Source organism: Chlamydotis macqueenii, chromosome 16 (genome assembly GCF_036417535.1).
Source record: "Chlamydotis macqueenii isolate bChlMac1 chromosome 16, bChlMac1.mat, whole genome shotgun sequence".
NCBI classification, from domain to species: domain Eukaryota; kingdom Metazoa; phylum Chordata; class Aves; order Otidiformes; family Otididae; genus Chlamydotis; species Chlamydotis macqueenii.
The window spans coordinates 8,129,118-8,144,383 of NC_141571.1; the positions used below are offsets into that span (position 1 = coordinate 8,129,118).

At 36.4% G+C, this 15,266-nt stretch overlaps 1 protein-coding gene across 1 annotated transcript in view; it reads right to left on the minus strand.

Annotated features, from left to right (window-relative positions):
- LOC147598711 (uncharacterized) overlaps nucleotides 1-15,266 on the minus strand; it is a 143,879-nt gene that overhangs the window by 118,415 nt on the left and 10,198 nt on the right. The gene's annotated exons all lie outside the window — the stretch shown is intronic.

A 15,266-nucleotide genomic window follows, 5' to 3' on the forward strand; every position in this document is an offset into this window, starting at 1 on the left:
CACGTTCCATTTCAATACGATGATTGAAAGCCTCTAAATAAAAACGGTTTCATGTATTCTGTGACTCTGAATAAGCCTTCCCTAATAAAGTTTCCATAGTCTAACTGACCTCATAGATGTTTTCTTCCTATCTGATTCCATAACCTTAAAATATATTTCAAAATATTGTCTATTTTGTTGCTAGTTTTTTATCTTGGTACTCATCGTAACAAATATATTACCCCACTTCATTAGTGCTTCTTTATGCCATATGTAGAATGGGTAGAATTTTTTAAGTATCCAAATAGTTTGAAGTTAAAGTAAGTTATATTTCTCTTAGACAAGATCTTCTTTTCTCATAATTTTATCTATGATATTGGTTTGCTTCCTTTTTTTCTGAACTAAGCAGAGGGGAAAATTAGCATGTCTGTCTCCATAATGCTGCATAAACTCTCTTAAGTGGAGAATGCACTGTTAGCACCAGCAACACAGTCTGAGATCTGCAGTAGCTATGAAGAGGGAACTGACCCCGGCCTAGCCTAGGCAAGAGGCAGCTTAGGGGACCTTCAAAGAGCTAAGAGGAGATAATGGAGAATCTTTACGGAGGGTCTTTACTGAGGTGCATGGTGGGAGGAGGCAGGGATCAAAATTGCAATAGGAGCTTCTGACTGGATATACAGAAAAGGTTTTTCACTGAGAGGGTAATTAAGCAATGGAACAGACTGTTCAGAGAGGTTGCAAACTGGTCTAAATGCAATGCTGATTCTGCTTTGAGCAGGAACTGAACTACAGATTTCCCCAGGTCCCTTCCAACCTGAATAATTCTATGATTCAATGACTGTGTAAGAGAGGGTGGGACTAACACCTCAGAGACTAAATAAAAATCCTGCCACTGTCCCTCTATTCTAGCTCATACAGCTTAAGAACTGCATTAAACCAGGATTTGCACATGCTGCCCTCAAGAAGGGAACTACTGTGACATATGTTTAGCTACACTTCAGTCTTTGAGACTAATTGATACAATATACACCATCTACCACTGAATAAACTATAACTGAGAAAAGAAATGCTATAAAGTTACCTTATTCTTCCTCCTGGAAGGACTCAAACACCAGGAAATCATGAAGATGAACTGCCAGTAAATTGAACATTAGCTTTCAGTTGAGAGAGACATTTTACAAGAGGATTTTCATAAAAATCAGAGCAAAAACTCAGGCACAAAATTTTATCAGCATTTTGGGATTACTGAATTTACAGTGTTGAATTCTAATTTGAATTGTAACTTTGATCCCTCTGTTTTGCAAATGTACCGATAAAAGAACTGTATCATCACATAGAGTTAAGGATATATTATTTTTGAAAGAAATGCATACTACATGAGCTCAGAGGCATTTTTATAATTTGGAATTTCTCCTCCATTTCAGTTTCTGAACACTAGACAGTAATTATTCCAAGCACAGCGCTTCTTCTCTTACTATAGATGGATTGAGTAGCCACTATGCATTGAATGATATCTTTCTTCCTCCATGGTTCTAGTGATTATAACTGGTTCTGAACTTGAAGTTTATCACAATATTTTTCCTGAGTTGCTGTACCTAGTGTGAACCCTCTCTGAAGTTCCTTCTAGTTCTATTAAGAAACACTGATAAATTTACATTAGCCAGTTGACTCAGTATTACATGAAGATTTGTGGCTCTGAAAGAGGCAACGACAATGTGAATTGAAAAATCCATTCATTCATTCACTCCTTCCCAGCAGCATTCCTTGGCCTGGAGCCAGATACCATTTGACGTCATGGCTCTAACCAGGAACATAATGTGCTGGCACTGGGACAAAAGTTTTACTATGGAAAAAACCAGCAACAAGTAGAAACTTATCACAGTAGCTGGGGAGAGTGAGTTAAAACAAGGAGAGATTGAGGGCAAATCAGTAGAAAATTGAATGAATTGGGACAGGCCTACTGCTTTACTTCTGTTTTTCTTCACAGCACCTTCTTAAGTTAATACTCAGAAGTACTAACCTTACTAACACAAAGAGCACACATAACAAAAATATGTCCTTAAATACTTATTACATCCCATTCTACTTTTTGTAGCACTTGCTAAAGTATTACAAAAGGTCTATTCTTTACTGTTTTTTACTTTAAATGATTTGAAACAAAATAATTCAAAGATTTTTTGACTTGCAATACCTAGTTGTGTATAAAAAAAAAATCACAGTTCTGTTTATTTGAGTTAAATATTAAACAGGTCTTTTAAGTAGAGACTGAAACAGTTTGCAGTGTTAACCTGCAGAATCCAGAAAGCAGTTTAAAGACAGAAGAACAATCTTTCCAGTCTTTTCATAGCCACAATTAAGGTACTGGGGAAAAAAACAAAGGCTAGGAAGTTTCCAAAATACTGCTAAGCACAGGAAAAAATTTTAAAGATAATAAAATTTAGAAAAGACTAGGAAATATCTGAATAGCCAGAATGCCAGACTGACAACTCCCAAACCACACCTGGTGGGGAACAGTAAAGGTTTCCTAGCATGGCACTCCTGGATCTTGAGGATCTGCTGAGAGGGTTCATGCTGGAGACTGAATGAAGGTGCTCCACTTCAAAGTTCCTTTTAAGAGCTGTGATCATTGGTGCACTGGAGTGAGATGTCTGTCACTTGCACTCTATTTCTGAACTGTCACTGACAAGCAGTCTGATTTTTGGGAAGTACTTTTACCTCTCTATAATTCATTAACTAAAATCGGGATTAATGTTACTGACTTCCCTTACAAAACACTTCAAGAGTTACTGCTAAACATTCTATGCAAGAACTAAAATTACTGTTAGTGCTTGTAGTAGTGCTAGATTGTTTTTATAACATGAAACTAAGGAGAAACTAGACCGAGGCTTAACAAGCCTCACACATCTTATGCATCACACAGAGCAGGTCATGCTAAAATTTCTGTCACTACTAGATTTAAACCTGACCTACAGATAAGACTCTGATTCAGACCTTCTCATGTGACATTGTCTTTTTTGAAAAGTCAAAAAAAGACACCAGCAATAGGCAGTAAAACCAAGGATTTGTGCAGCTCAGGATGTTCCTCATGAAAAGTTCCTCCCATCAGATTCTCCTTATTGATTCTAGGTAGAGAAATTTCAGGGGTAAGACTGGTTGAAGAGTAGGGAGCACAAGCAGAGATCTGATATACTATAAAAATATTTAATGGATGTTAAAAACTTTGAAACTAAATTGTACCAATAATCAAACTGGACAATGAAATGTAGCAGAATTTTCTTCGACAGAGAATTATCAGAGCTTGTTCCCCAGAGCTGTATGTTTTACGCTCATTGCTGACTGTGCTGTTTCTCTCACAACTTTTAATTCCATACATTACAAGGCCACTTTCCAATCACTCCACACCAGTAATTTTATTTAACAAAATTTAGTTTTGTTCATTTCTAACCACATAGTTTATACATGCAGATCTACATTCTACATGTTTCTAAATGTATTAAGCAACTGATTGAAAATGTGTCTTTAGGGGTTTTTTTTTTGTGTAGAATATTTGTGCAGTTCAAAAGCAGGTATCTGATCCATTGAATTCACTGCTGTACAAGAGAACATTTACAAATAGGACCTACATGTGTTAAGTATGTCTGCTGTAGACTTCTGTTCACTCACTATCTGTTTTAATAAATGGGACAGTGAATGTTTAAAAAACTCACTGAGGTATTCTTACAAGCTCTACCATTCTTCAGAATACTCACATTTCAAATTATATTGCTTTCAGTCCTAAACTTTGATACTCTGAAGTTCTTGGACTCAGCATCCAAGTATTCAATTACTGTATGTGGCATCCGAGTTTTTTGAATCCAAGCCTACAATTTCTGTCCAGTGCACTAAATCAGATTCTGGCTCAATCCAGAGCCCTGTACCTGGAGAATTCTGAAGACATCAGAAATTAGAAACTTGAGTGCTGATTCTGAAAATAATTCTGAAATTCGAAAAAGCACCTTAGAAAAAAAAGCAGAAATTGGTGTTGATTTTAAATGGGTATTCCAGAATCTCCCACAGATTACTCATAGAGGAAATTCAGCGGAGCAGTCCCAAAGAGTGCTGAGCTGATAATGTGGAACTAGGGCCTTCATGAGAATTTTAATAGCACCAAAGTCTTAACTCCTCGATTCTTTTGAGAGTTCCAGTCACTGATACCCAAAGTTGTATCATTCCAGTCATTGACTTATAGAAGTTTATGGAGAAACTTCCTGAACTATCTTATGGTAGTCTACACGAAATTAATTTTGGAAAACAGAATTTTTATTTGGCAGTTATTTAAAATTTAATAATCCAGAAAATAATCTTCTGAAGGTGTCCATCATGTTCCTGCTTTTTTGGAGTTCTTGGGCTCTTCACAGAAAATGCTGACCTTCAATTACATTGGAATTTGAGGCTGCTCAGCAAACACCACCAGATAGCTCTCTGTATTTTGGTGTCTCTTCAAGGACTATATTCCTGTTCAGTTCAAATCAGGATGGATATCTTGGGAATGAGCTATGTACATCCTTCAGTGGTTTGAAGCTAAACTAGAATCAGGCACAGTACATTGCATGCACATTCCAGAAGCCAATTTCACCATTTTCTTCTGGCCTAGGTGATGACCATCAGACTCATAGCATTAGTAAGCGGAGTGTTCAAATCCCTGTTCAGCTGAATATACCCAGTCATTAGAGACATATGAAGTGGAAAAAGTTCACAAACATTGTGTTTTGTTGAAATCTGGAACTACTTAGGCTGAAATTAGACAAATATGGACAATAGCATACCCACTCTGCATGGAAAAAAATGCCCTGCCCAGAGTACAGATATCTGTTCCATGGAGAGTTTCAATTGGGGTGTCAGTGTCTAATAAATCTCTCATGTATCTTAGTTTTCTCATTAACTCTATAACCTGCTAATTAGCAGTAGCAATATAGGTGTATTTAACTATGCCAACTGATAAAATTCTCAGTGATAACATTCAGTACTGCTAAAATACCATCCTGCCTGATCACGGGACAGTCTCCATGATGTGAGCTATAAGCTACGCCTAGCCATATCTATAAATGTATTAATTAAAGTGAATTTTTGTCAAGTTATATTATCACTGAGAAATTTATTCTGGCTTCAGAAATGTTAGGCTGAGTTAAAAACCCACACACCAACCTGGGCACTCTTTACGTACCTAAGGGTCACTGTGTGTTAGCCCACCCTAGAGGCACTCCGGTGTTCTAGATTTGCACCTTCTCTGGCCAGCGAAAGAGATACCCACACCGTGGATCACCCCGCAGGTTGACCCTTCCAGTTGCTCAACTGTTAACCATCACAATGCTTAGCATCTCTGATGTTCTCTCCCTAGTTACCAAAGAACTGATCACATTCCCTGACATGGAAAAAATATTTCCTATCAATTTTAAATTATTTCATAAAGACAAAATTAAAAGTAGTTCTGAAACACAAGTTTCCTTATCTTACAACATTTAAGCCATTGTAACATTCTTTTTCCATCCCCTTTGTAAGTTCTTCTTATTGACTGCTTTTAGTTTGAGCACTAAAGACTATATTTTCAAAGCAGTCACAGATTAATCTTTTAATTTGTAATAGATATTCTGCTAGCTTCACATCCAAAGTTTTATCGAGCATTAACCATTGTTTGGGCAACAGTACTGTACTTCTCCTCTGCCTGGCTTTACATTCATATAAGCTGCTTCATAGGAGTGAAAAAATAAAATTAATAATTCACAAAACTTATTCAATTCAGTATTTTTCACAGTCCTCTGGACCTTTAAGCTCTAACCCAAAATTCTGACTTCACCTCAGCTGGATTTTGCCTGAGAACAGTCTGGATTTTCTCTCATCCCTAAAAAACTGCTCTACTGCAAAAACAATTGGGTAGATGCCTGCCGCTTGTGAAATCATTAATTTGACAAGTTCTAAGATATTTTGAATAAGTTATTTAATGGATTTTCTCTTCTTCATTATTCACTTGGGATCAATGGCTTATGTGCAGAATAGGAAAACTTAAACACAAACAAGCCCAAATCATCTTATTGTCCAAACACACATTTTTTGGTTTTGGGTGTACACAGCCCTATCTATTGTACCCAAAGATATAGTGACAGAATTCCAAGCCATTAGGTGGGTTGTGCATCCCATGGCACTGTTCATCTGGGTAACAGATGTAAGACACACAAAATATGTACATATCCTAAAGAAGGAAGAGTGAAACCAAGATGCATGATAAGAAGCCATTGTATTCAAACTACTATTTAAACTGCTTATGGCTGGACAGGAAAAAGAGCTGAGAAAAATCCTAAAGTATCAACATTTAGCTGCGTTCTGGACTGGAACAAACTGAAGACCTTCCAAATTTTTCCAAGAGGAGAACATCAGCATGTAATTTTTGTACAGGCAGCCACATTTTAAACAGCCATTTCCTCAAGGTACTTCTCTGAGACAGAGGAGACAAAAGTTAAAGCACCTGTTGTGAGTGACAGCACTAACCCACTGGACTTCTTCATCTTCCAAAATGGGATACTCTCTCACATTCTCTTACTTTGACTAAATATTCCATTCTGGATCTCAGAAGCTTTTTGTAAAAAGTACAACATGCCCCCAGGGGTTTTCTCTTCTAACAAAACAGCAGTTTTAGACAGAGAACAGCAATTCTAGACAAAGAATGTTTTGCTAAAAAATTCTCAATCAGTACTCAATTATTCCTCTTACAGCTTAGCTATATATTTCTATTTCAGATAAGGAAAATAAAACCTCGAACCACAGATTTTTGTGATTTACTGAAATGGTGGAGTGATTTACATGGTGGAATGTATTTCATAGATCTGCGTGCTTCTTTACTCAAAAGTAGTCCAATTTTCTGTGAAGACACTGCCTTTTCCAACACTTAAAACTACGCTCTGGCAGCAGAGATTTTTCACCTCATAAAACAAGATGTTCTAGCATTTAAAAATGCTTTGCTGTAGCAAAAATGAAGTCCCTTGTTCCATCTTAAAAGTTCTTTGTTAAAAAAAAGAACACCCAAAAAACTCATGTTAATATGGCCCTGAAACCAACTGTAAAATAGTTACTCTGAAATTTTATTTTTAAAATGAATATTTAATCAGATTTTGCTGACTCTGAAAGCCATGCACAGTCATATAAAGACCTTTCAAAAGGAATTTTGTTTGTTTGTTTCCCTTCTGGAGTTCTTGGCAGTTTTAATAGAACAAACGAATTACTGCTTTAAGGAAATAACTGTCAAAGTCTCCTAGCCTCTAAAAAGAACTCAGTTTCATTTTCATCAAAGTCAGCAGCAAACTGCCACAAATGGGAGTACATTACAGAGGCAAAGAATCAGTGATTTTGAATTTATTTTTAAGAAGAGAGGTGGAAATTCATACTACTGACTTGTGCACAATAAACTGGATAGCTAAATGGGAAGTTAGATGTCCTTACTTAATCCACTGTCAACACAAAGTGGCATTATCCTTGGAATACAATCCAATACATCTAGCTCTAAATCACCACCTTTTTCTATTTGCTGAACAGGTAATTAAAAGCTGAGTATGTATTTGGAATGTAAGATGAGCTCACAATTAGGGAATATGAATGCTATTCAATTCCATCATGTAAAAGCACCGACTGATTTAAAAAAGAAGTAAGGAACTACTTGTTTTTATTACTAAGTACTAAAAAAACCTCTGAAATCAAAAAAAGAAAGAATATTTATAAACAATAATGTAAACAAAGGCCTTCATAGAGAGTTTATACTGAATATTTGTATCTTAGAAACAATTTCTCATTGTATTGAGAAATGATAACAGCTTCTGTTTCATGAGCTATTCTTGGTATTTGTCAAATTTATTTTATGTTAGAAGAAATAAATATATTTGCAAGATTCTATATGCTCACACACACAAACATCTATATAACAGAACTGACAGCCAAATCTTGACCAAATGTAAATCTTTATCAATGAAGTTCTAGAAATTGATCAAAACACAGTTTATAGATAATAAAATTTCTGCACTACATCATCTGATTTTCCACTTGTCAATAAACTAATTCTTTGCACAACCACTGGACATAGGCCCTATGTCAATCAAATGCTCACAATCTATAGGTGATAAAGGAGGTTTTCATTTTTTATTTTGATCAACAAGTGGCCAGCTAACACCCAACAGTGTCACTTGGTTCTTCCTGTGGGCAGCTTGTTTGTTTAATGCAATCCATATGAGCCTAAATTTCTGCAGCAAAGCACACATTCAGTGGACCTAATTATGCATTGCTCCTTCTTCACCCTTTCATTCTCTTCCTTTGGGAAAATAGAACTTTTCTTTTCTTGCTGTTTTTCTTTAATAGCCTAATTCTTATTACACACTTAAATCAGGAGTAACACTACTGCAGTTGATGCAGTTACATAAGCGTAAAAACCCAGTGAGAAAAGGGAACAATGAACCCCTACTGCATAGCAGCCTAAGATATTGAAGTCTTTAAATAAGATCTAACATGAACAACCAACATACGATTTATTGATTATAACTCAGCACAGCAGAGGCCTCAGTGGCTTTCTATACCAAGCATTAGACGGCAGCCCATGTGATATCTACCACAGACTGAGAGTTTGCATCTCTGTCCCCATCAAGAGGATCAACATCAGTTTTCCCAGCAGTCTCCCTATGCATAAAGCTTCGGAGAAAGAATTGGAATTGATCCAGCAAACATCTTGCAAAACATACTAGACTATATACAAACCCCACAAAATGTAAACAAGACATTCATAGCTCTGCAACAATACCAGAGATTTCCACATGGCAGGTAGAGAAATCTATGTTTGTATACACATACCAGAAACCTTAAGACTTTAAAACTACCATAATTTTGGTTAATCACGGGTTGTCTAATGTGCATTTCAAATTTCAAAGGGATAATAATCTGTGTGCTTTGGAGTTCCTGTCTCAGTTGTTAAGAGACCTGCAAATAATGCAACTAAATTAAACCTTGTAGCTGCATGCTAACGACTACTCTCTCCCTTCACCGAAGTAACCATCAGTAGTTCAGAAGTGCATGTGGACTGCCACTATGCAGCCTTTTATAAGCTCCTCAAAGGGCCCTGCCATTTAATTTCCTATTAAAGGCCCAGTCCAATCTACAAAACGCAAACAAGATAACTAAAAAGGACTAGACTCTAGATCTCCAAAATTTCATACTAGGCCCTACCTTTAACCTTCACGTAATTTCATCTAACACATTTTACTACAGAATTGTCACAGGGTAAAATTGACGTCATGGTCAATGACTACTGCTCAGCACAGGGACACAATTCATGATTCTTGGGTGCTCTGGGTGATGTGGCTACATCTTAACTGTGACATTGTACTTTGTGCCTTTACAGCACCTGAACGAAAAAGAGATGCTACAGAGAGCTGTGATAAAGATTCATTATCAAACATTCAGGAATTTGAGTTTTGTTGGATGAGAAATATTTTCAATAACTGTTTACAATGATTCAGATTTATATTTGTGCCACATTTTTGTCCCATGTAGTTCTGGGTTTTACTGAGGTAGTGTTCATCATCAGTAAAAGATCAGACTCAGAGGAATCTGATTATAGTTTTAACTGCTTGATCCTTTGGGTGGAGGAGAACAGATTAATCTGTCCATCTTGTTTCTTATTTATTGAATACTATATTTAGCTGTGATGTTTAACAGTACAGTACAGTATCTTAATGTGTAATAGAAGAACATGGCAGATGATGAAAAATTAGGGTATGGATTCTGTATTACATTTTAAATAGACAAATTAATTTTCAGAATTTCGAATAATTTTGCAAAACTGTTAGGCACATGCTTATGTCTGAGTATATATCATACGGTCAAATATTTTGCTGAATCTGGCTTGCATATGAAATTGAAATTAGTAGCAAATTAAAAACTTTCAGAAGGAACCAAAATCAGAAAATCCAAGTCTTTGCAATGTACTTCATATTTTACCTCTTCATATTTAAGTTTTCAATAAATATGCCAAAGAGGAGGACCTAAATCTAAATCCCAAGTATTCCTGTTTCTTCTGATTTTGCTACTTAATTTCAGATTTTAAAATTAAATCTGTCTTCAGTATATCAACCTTTTCCTGGCTTCTGATTAAACTACAAGGTGCTAAACACGAATCACAGGGTACATGGAATCTCATCAATATTAATGGGCTATGCATCTAGGTAATAAGAATTCTTTCCAGGACCAGACAGTATTTTAAGGTCTTATTAATTGTTCTACCATTTAGTTCCCAGCTGGATTCGGACTTTCAGTACACCACACATGATCTGCGAAGACATTCTACATAGTTATCCTGAGATTTTCAAAAGCATTTGTAATACTTAGGAGTCTGACTCTTTAATTTCCAAACAAATTTCTGGTATGTTCACATCACACAAAGGGTACATACACTTCTAAAACTATGCACTTGTGACAAAGCACTAGCACCACAATCAGAAATGGTACTGCTGAATCATGCCAGAGATGTGATGCAATCAGAAATGGGGCAGGAAGACAGGGCTTACTGGAGTTTTGCTACACCTAAGTTATATTATCTAGAGTTGACACAAAATGTATCTGTAGAAGGGTGCTGGCACTGTGTTCCTCTATCAGTCTGGCATCTCTACCATTCATACCACCACCTGGTACAGACATTCTTTTAAACTTCTTAGTTAATAGCTTTTGGAAATGCTATCCCAAGCTAGAGATGTGCACAGCTTACTGCAAACAGTGCCGGTAATTACACACGCAATTTGAGAACTTTTCAAACACTTGCACCTGGTAAAAAATACTTAAAAGTATCATAGTAAGATAGTCATTTGAGAAAGAAGGAAAGTGAAACAAGAAGCAATGCAGAATATATACTTATATATCTAGATACTAGATTAAATATGCCTGTCTATATTGATGAAAGTTTTACTTCTCCTACAATGCAAAGTTAAAATAAGCCATCTTAATGCAAGATCACTCAGACCTATCTGATATAAATTACCTTGTTGGGAGCACATACTCCATGGATAAAGGTGGTTTGTGGGTTTGGTTTTTTTTGAGAACCCTAGATACATATCAGTTTTGGTTGTCATGCAGACCTGGTCTCTGAGAGGTTACTGTGACCCATACATATTGATCCACATGCAGATAGGAGTGAAATGTTGACATTTTGTAAGTGCTTTTATGTTTTCACAGACCATATTTTTCATAGGAACAAGAATAAATTGGTTTGGTTAAATTTCCTCCTGTTTTATCAGTTACAAAAGAGAGATTCATCCCTGCTGGAAGGACTTACTTTATAAATAAGGAGAGCTTGTGATTTAATCCTTTAGCAAGAGCATTCAAAAATGATTCATATATGGTATGCTCACTGCCTGATGCCACAGACAGTGAAAGTAACTGATTTTTAAAGAAGCTAAACACACAAATGTAAGTTCAAAAGGCATATAAAACTGTTTCTTCGTTATTCTGACTACACATGGAGCTGGCACAACTCTGCTCACGTTACACATCTACTGTAGGTACTTACTAATGCCCATATGTGCACATGACAGATAATACAGTAACATTCAGCTTGCAAACCAGGCTCATGGACATTTTACATATGCATTTGGATACCCAAAGTATCCACTCCAAAATGTTTAAAATTTTAAAACAGCATATAAAAATAATTTTGGAATGTCACTTATCATTCCTGGTATATAAAAATATATAATCCTTCAAGATATACAGGCTAATACTTCCACCCATTTTAGCATTGGAAAAAACCTCATTTGAATATGTCTTCTTCAAGAATAGAGCTACAAGCAGAACTAGAAATAAAGACATAGGTTTGTCTCCAGGAGAAAATATCTAATAATGAAGCTACTGAAGCACTGGAATAGAATGTCTGAGAATATTAGAGAATCTTAATCCATTTAGGTCTATTTAGGTTCATCTCAATGCTTTCACTCCCTGCTCCAGTATATTTTGTGCCCCTAGTGTTCTTCTCCCCAACTCATTTCTCAGTGGTGCTCACTGCTGGGTTAGAAATGGATACCCTCATAGATATTATCATGGAAGATCAATGCTGTAAGGTGCTGAGCTGAGAATGGAAGATGTGTCTGTGAGAAGGTAATGAGAGGCAAAAGAGTGGAAATTCATTGGTTAGCTCTACTGTTATCTCAAACTCCTTGGTACATCCTCCTTTCCACTTCCAATATAATCTGTAGAGTTCAGCTTGAGAATCTCATAGACAAACATCTAGCAGAAACATCCCTGTAGCTGATCCCTAGTTTCACCTCTCAAGATCTGTTCCAACCAAGCTTTAATATTATTCCTCCTTCACGAAATACAAAGCCAAATTGTGGATAGCCAGTTTGGATAGAATATACTGGAAAATTCACAAGCTGTAAGTTTTGCCCCAATCCTAGTTTTCATAGGATATATGAAGAAGCAGAATGTGGGCAAGGCACTGTCACAATTATGCAATAAAAATGACATATGGATTATTTATACTCCTAAATAAGAACAGAAGTGGATCTGTCTGCTGCTAGACAGACCATAGACAGAATATACAGCAATGCTTTAATTTTTATAACAGTGCTTCAATTTCTCTGTTATATACTTGAAATAAAATTCAAACGCCAGATTAGAATTCCTTTCTGAATTCCTGCTCAATCCATTGAAAACTTGTTCCAAAAAATGCATTTCTCTATGCTACCCTATACAATTCACACACAGGGAAGAAATAGTAAAGTAGGAACTTGCATCTTGACCTTTTTTCTTAATCACAGAGCAGATTACACATAACAGAAGGGACAGGGCTGCATTATACAAGATCATGCCAAACAATTTATACTCTGCACCGATATTACAGAGTTGAGAGGAGTTACATCTCAAGACACAATCCTTCTTGGAGCTTCCTTTGGAACAGAGCAACTCTGAAAAATCGTAGTGATTGGTCACTGAACACCAAGTTATTCCAAGAGTATTAGTCCTTGTAGCTTTTATAAGTCATTAAAGTCAATAAATAAAATGTTAATAGAGGAGAAGATAATTTTACAGATTAAATTATATCATTTCCATTTAAATACAGGGTTAAGTTAGCTTGATGGTTGGGCTGAGATTCAGGTGGGGAGGATGAAGGCACAGTGGATAACTAATCCCTCAATCATCAGACAGATCTGGGTGAAAGCAACATCAAGGTACCTCTTCTCAGATGGCAAGACGGGGACAAGTTCACAAAATGTTCCTGAAATACTAAGTATTCTGTTGTGTCTGGAGCAGCATAACAGTGCACACTGTGAGGGTTCACAGGATTTCAGGCACTTTGGAGTACTGCACAGTCAACAAAGCTTTTTTTTTTTTTAAATATTTTAAAATATTAACAAAGACCTAAAAAATCAGTTTCTGATGTATACATTTCAGAAGGCATTTTTTCAGGCTTTGTAGAATCAGAAAACTAGCATACAGTAATGTCAAAGCTGTCTCTAATTTATACTAACTATTGTTTCACCTACCTGCTGAGGTCTGATGGAATACTGGGCCCTGGATATATGCCAGCAGCTTTCCACCGCCACAATTATGTATTGTGCAATTTCATTGTCATTTGAGAAAACAGTGTATACTTCCAAGAGGATTTCAGAAGAGTCAATGTAGGTTAAAACATTCCCTCCCCAATCCCACCACCCTGTCCATTCTCCACCCCAACAACTCCTCCTGCACACGCACAACTTCTCCCTTCTGTTTATTTTTGGTTTTAAACAGTCTAAGCAAAAATTGACTTTGGCTGCTCTTCCTGAACACTGAAGTGTTTGAGTAGATAAGATTCAGATAATACGTTAGAAGAAAGTTTCATAGGTCCCTTTTCTCCTGGCAGATAGTCACCAAGGCCAACCATGCACTGAGGTTTCTTTCCACTGCACCAGGATTTTTCTGGCTTGTCTGCTTATCAAACTAGGCCAGATTGAAATTTTTACTACATCTGACTTGGAAAAAATATGTCAGCTGAAAGATATTTGTTTATATACAGTGTTGGGGAAATGCAATGTGTAAATCTACCTACTGTCATCCCAAATGTGGTGTTAGTTTCTCAAGCATTTTTATTGAGCCCTTCTTGGACTAAGCAAAAAGGAGATGATTTGAGCTTCTCTTCCTTTATGGGAAATAAATTAAGAGTGATAAAACTTATACACTACAAAAGAAATAAGATATGCCTCCAGAAATAACTGGTCTTTAGAAGACAATATGAAAATAGTCACTTGTTTCAATGAAATACTAGTTAAAATGAACGTACTTTTATTTTCCTGTCACTATTTTTTTTACACTTAGAGGCTTATCTGAAACTAGAAGGCTCTCATTCTACTCCTAGGTAAAAGAATTTCATAGCACTCTTTCCACATAAGGCATTTTTTGCCACTACAGTGATCTTACTTATGTTTTTTTTTTTTTGTCATAAATATTAAGTTCAACATTGAGCTGTGCGTAGAACTCTTTCTCTGTGCTTGTCAGGGCCCATAGTAAGTCTATGTGCCACCAGAAGATGGCATATGGAAGTAGCTCCAAACAGAATCATTTAAAATATGACGTTATCTTAATTTAAAATACAGTTTACTATGAATCACTGAAATCGTAGATTTAGTTGTGGTGTCTCAAGATGAAGTCTTTAGTGGCAATACTGGCTCATGGCATTGATATTTGTCTTCTGTAATCCTCCTGCCCCAGCACCAATGTATTCTGTTGTTCTAGAAAAATTGTTTGTGTAGCCTTGTGGTTCACTATACTGGAGACCTGATCTTGCTTAATACTAATTCAGAAGAAAACATAGTTTGTTTTTTTTTTTAAGTAGATAAGTTCCCAGCTTAATTTTCAAGTGCAGCTGCATAAATAGTTAGGCTGCCACAATTGAAGGGGTGGCATACCACAGAAACCAGCAGCAGGTGGCAAAAGGAGGTGAGACTAGGTCAATATTGCTGCCAAACACCTTGCCTTTGGATACATAGCCTCAAGTCTAGTCAGCAGTTTGTGTATACAATTCACTTAGCTCCAAACTAAGTGTAAAGGCAGCAAGGAACTCAGAATAGACTGCAAAACCCTACAGGAAACTCAGGTAAATTTGCAACTGGCTTGCTTGCACTGAATGCCCTGTTGTGGTCATAGGGAAACCAATGACATAACTGTCTCAATATTAAACTATCAGGTATCAATAACACAAATTTAAGCTAATCCTTCCTTGAATATGTAAAACCAACCACAACTTTGAAAGA